Raw genomic sequence first — 5,313 nt, forward strand, 5'->3', positions numbered from 1 at the left:
TTCTGCACGCGCTCGGCAGATTGTCTCCTTACCAACCACAAGAAGCTGTATCTTTAATAACTACAGCAAAATTGCGTTTGTCAAATGTCAAGAACAATGTGCATTTCTGTAAGTCAGTGATCTTGTTTATCATCGCCTCAATATCCTGAATATTCCATATTCCATAACCTGGCTTTAGGCTTCTGGCTCCTTTGTACAAACTAATAATAATGCTTAATAAAGCTCAGAAACCGCGTCCAGCCAAGTCTTCACACTGGGGGTTCCTCAGACTGAGGAATCACAAAAGGGGGTCTGCCCACCCTCGTAGAGGTGCCTGTGGACCCCTGAAGGCCCGGCCAGCCATTGGCAGTTGCAGTTCGTGCCCCCGAAGCCACACCACAGCTCAGGTGTGTTAACCTGCCCAGGGTTTTCACCTGCCGCTGAAGAGCTCACGCAGACTCGGGGTCCACTCATCGCACTGCAAGTTAGCTTAGTTCGACTAACGCCGGCTCCCGGCTGGAGCCAGCTTGAGTCTGCCTTGTGCTTTCAAATGAGAGATAGAACCATAACCGTATGAACCGAGGGATGGTTTTTCAGCTGAAACAGAAAAGAAGAAGTCTTATTTTCAATGTTTGCCTATGTACCTGGGAGATAAGTGAAGATGGCAAAGACCTGTATCTCAGATGTCAGCTCCCTGGTCCATCCTAGGGACCAGGGGGCCAGGACAGAAGATGTCCTGAGCACAGGAAGACCCTGCTGTGGGCAGGGACATCAGCTGCCCCTGGGAGACCATGGCGGTGATGGAGGGTGCGGGTTGCTTTCCTGTGATTTTATGAGCAGCCAGCATCACAGTGAGGGTTAGGATTCATGGCCACAAGAAAGATAGTATCTAGAACTCTCAGAAAGAATTTGTGAATTGAGGAAGGAGCTGAAGACCTCCACGAAGAGGTGGTTTAAAAGCCGTGAAACTTGAGCTGTGACGATTGTCAGGAAACAAAATCCCAGGGTCCTCAGCCTGATCTTTTCCTGAGGAGTCACTGTCAGAGAGGACTTTACCGGTATCTCTCAAGCGACTTTCAGAAAGAAACACCGTTCATAATCTCGTCTCTTTACACATCTTCTTTCCCCATCCTCCCAGACTCCCACACATTCCCGCCCTGTAGCCTGCTCCCTGCTTCCTTCTCGCAGGCTTTTCTGACACAAACCTTCATTTTGCTGTGCTCCTTACGCAAATTAATCTGATCTGAAATGTGGGTGTGAGTTTTGGTCCGGATGGAGGTGTAGTGGTACAGCATGCTGAGCAGGAAAACACCAGCATCTTCCTCCAGGGATGAGGGAAGGGGAGGCTATGAGTACTTAGACATTCATCATCTCTGGGTCCTGCATTATTGATGGGGCCCTAGCAGATGGGCTAGAGAGACCTGGGGAACCCTTTGTTACGGAAATTGTGAAATCAAGCTTTGTATTCAGTTCTCCAGCTTCCCTTTTCTACAAAGCTTCCCCAGCATTCAATTATTCATATGTTTGGCAAACACAGAATGCCTCTTCCCCGCTAGCAATTCAGAAAGAAAGAAATGTTCTAGAGAAGGACACAGAGAAGTAAATACATCAGCGTAGCAAACACTATAATCGAGTATAAGAGTAAAATACAAAAACAATGATTGGTTTTTGCACATCCCCATTCCCCGAGCTCAGTGGCTTACACAAGAAAGGAGTTCCGTTCTCTCTTACACAACAGTTCCTGTGTGAGTAGTCAAGGGACGCTGTGGAGGTTCCCAGCGACAAGGACCATCGCTGCTTCTCTCTGGAGCACATTTTCATCCCTGGAGCGTTGCCCTGGGCTGCATATTCACAGATACCTCCCCGCCACCCACACTGGACCTGCCTTCTGACCGGCAGGACAGGGGTCTGGTAAGGAGACAGCCTGGAACTTGGATTCTGTGCACATACTATCAGTAAGACTTGACTCACTTCATCCCATTGAGCTGCAAGGGAGGCTGCAAAGTGTGCCAGCAAAAGCTTGGATTTTGAATTTTTTGAATGAAGACACAAAGGATGGATGTGGGGAGGACAACTTCCGGACTCTGCTACCATGGATAACTAACTCATTATTCCCTAAGACTGCGTTGGCCAGGCAAAAACACCTGGTTATCAGGAGCCGTGGCTTGCAACCCTATCGTTTCCTTACTCCCCTGCCCCTGAACAGGATCACGCATGCAGCCCAAATCTGGCAAAGCCACAAGACAAAGGAAACTCAAAGACAGGTACTTTGAGTGCAGGCGGCACAAGGTGTTTGGCAAACAGGTAAGGCTCTAAGCTGAGAAATCGGAGTAGCAGACACCACTGGGCTCATCCCCAGCATGTGCGTTCCTCCCAGTGATGATGAAACATCGTGGAGCAACCTGTAAGTACTCCAGGTTTGAGAATTTATCAACATGTAGCATTCTGTGTCCATCTACTCCCATCAGGGACGCACACACAGCATCTTCAGGGGGTCCTCACAGTCCTCCCAGATGGCTCTTCTACAGGCAACCTCAACAATACGCTGACAACCTGGTGGAGGAAGGAGCAAAGCTTTCATCTGGACCTGGAGCAGTAGGAAGGGTCTTAGGGGCCAGAAGAGCGTTCACAATCGCTCGCCTCCCTGCTGGAAAGAGCGCACACCAGGGGGCGTGGTGCTGCCACTGCAACCTGGGTACTCCCATGTGGTCGTCTGGACCAGAATAAAACGAAAACTGTTAACTGTTTTTTTTATTTTCATCTGATGGCAAAACTAATAAATACCCATTTTAAAACAATCAGACAAGGTCAAAAATTATAACGTAAAACCCATCCAACGTAAAATACTTGGCCGGATATGTGTTTGCCAGAATTTGTCCATTGGGTCTGTATAAAAACCACTGGTTCGGTTTTCTACAAAGCAGCTTCTCAGATGGAGTTTGTCGTGAGAGATACTTCTTAAGGATCATCTTTGGTGGGAAGACGGGGATGAGAGCAGCACTGGGTATTGAGGGAAACCGCTGTGTTGCAGGCCTGATGACAGCCTCAGCGGACCCCACAGGGAGCGCTGCAGTGAAAATCGCCCAGCAGAATGGCTCCCCTTGAGGTAACATGACCGCCTTTTGTCCCCGCCTCTGTCAGGATGTACCCACCAGCCCTGCTCAGCAGGGAGGGACACTGGGAAGGGGCTCTGTAGTGAGGCCATTCCCGAAAGGGCTGACAGTTGGGGCAATAAGTCCTTTTTTGAAGGGACATCTGGGCAGTGCCTCTTCATGGCCATTACACACATGCACCCGTGTGCACAAACACACACACAGTATAATTTAAAACAAAAATGTGATCATGCCATCTATGCTTTTATGGCACTGACATTTTTTACTTAGCGACATAATGTCAGTATTTTCCTCATGACCTAAAATACAGATCATGTTCATTTTTAATTTAGTTATTAATGTAACATGTTTAATTTTTAACCACGTGGATAGTCTGTTGAATAGATGTATAATCATCAAGTCCCTGTTGATGGACATTTGAGAACCTTTCTTTCTTTCTTTTTTTTTTTTGTCTTTACAAATAACTCAATCATGAACACACTAACATATATATCTTTTCACACATGTGTAATTATTACCATCAGGTAATTCTCCAAACTGGAATTGATGGGCCAAAAGGCATGCATATTTACATTTTGAAGTAGAGTGCCAAATTTCCCCCCAGCAAGGCTATACCATTTATCTAAGGATAATCAACACCAATCTTTTTAATCTTTGCTAATCTCACAGGTGAAAAATAGCTCACTGTTTTCTTCTTCCTTTTTTTTAAAGTAGGCTCCACCACCCAGTTTGGAGCCCAAAGCCCAGTGTGGAGTTTGGAGCCCAGTCCTGGGCTTGAACCCATGACCCTGAGATCAAGACCTGAGCTGAGATCAAGAATGGATGCTTAACCAACTGAGCCACTCAGGAGCCCCTGCTCATTGTTCTGTTAATAATAGTTATTAATTAGTAGCCAGGCTAAATGTCCTTTGATTCTATTTTATTTTATGTAAATATATATAATATAAATATAATAGATTCTACTTATTTGCTTTATTCACAATAGATTGTATTTATTCACTTATCTTTCCTTCTGTGAATCATCTATAGCCATCCTTTGCCCACTTTTGTGTCTGGATTGTGTCTGTTGTATTAAAGATAGTAAACCCATTTGGTATGTACGATACAATGTTATTTCCTGCTATATCATCTGGGTCTTCTTTCCTTCTCCCCTCCCTTCCCCCTACCCCCCTTCCCTCTTTCCCTCTCTTCCTCCCCCCTCTCTTTCTTTCTTTTTTCTTTCCTTCCTTGCTTCCTTCCAGCTTCACTTGGGTGTTATTCCTACCAAGTTTCTCTCTACCCACCTCTAGAGATATTCTCCTGAATTTTCTTATTGCACTTCCATAAATTCTCACACTTTCAGGTTTTCTGTTAGTAAGTAATGCAAAGAGAAAAGAAAAGAAAAAAAAGCCATGCTCTCCCCCAGCCCACTCCTCAGTGCCTTAGTGTCATCTAATTCCCCAACCACACTGAATTACCTCATACTGAGAAATATTGTAAGGAAAACACAGTTCTTACATTTCAAAAAAAAAAAATAGTCATTTTGAAGCAGCTGCCTCTAGCCAGCTGCTTAAATAGTCTTTCCTCCAACAGAAGTGCCCCTGACCGCCAGAACTTCCAACCCAGTGCACGGAAGGCCTGCCCGTAGCCTGCAGGAGGGGAAATGCACTTTGGGCCCCTCACATGCAACGTTCCTGGACACAAGCTATGGACAATGTAAAGTGGCCAAAATACAGTTCCAAACAGCAGCACCCGTCCTGGGCCTTTTTCCTGTCCATCCCTAACTTACCCCACATTCCCTTTCCCTTTTATTTAGTGCAGGGTATAGGCTTCCTGGCTCTGTACCTGGGTTTGCACAGGCCACGCCTCCTGGTTTTCCTTCCAGTTGCTATCTGAAAAAACAAATTTACGGAGATATAACTCACATACCAGAAAATTCACCCAGGTCAAATGCACATTGGAATGATTGTTAGTAAATTTACTGAGTTGTGCACAGTCCAGTTGAGGACATTTTCCTTACCCCAGGAAGATCCTTCATGCCCAGTTATAGTTAATCCCCATTCCCATCCCCAGCCTCAGGCAACCACTAGTCTCCTCTCTATCTCCATAAAGTTGCCTTTTCTGGTCATATCAGATAATGGAATCGTATACTGCTCTAGTTTTGACATTGCCTCTTATCTCCTGTGAGAAACCCCAGATTCAACCTCAGCGCTGCGGAAACTGACCAGCCAGCCCCAGGTTT

General features: G+C 45.9%; 1 long non-coding RNA gene across 2 annotated transcripts; it reads left to right on the forward strand.

Annotated features, from left to right (window-relative positions):
* Positions 1-962: 962 nt before the first annotated feature.
* On the forward strand, positions 963-4,179 carry LOC309865607. Of its 2 annotated transcripts, none has more exons than XR_014312195.1 (2): positions 963-2,283; positions 3,804-4,179. It is a non-coding gene; the product is annotated as an uncharacterized lncRNA (long non-coding RNA). The 2 variants fall into 2 exon arrangements; XR_014312196.1 differs by lacking the exon at positions 963-2,283 and adding an exon at positions 2,958-3,085.
* The last annotated feature ends 1,134 nt before the right edge of the window (positions 4,180-5,313 follow it).

This window comes from Mustela nivalis (assembly GCF_964662115.1).
Source record: "Mustela nivalis genome assembly, chromosome: 5".
Taxonomy (NCBI): Eukaryota; Metazoa; Chordata; class Mammalia; order Carnivora; family Mustelidae; genus Mustela; species Mustela nivalis.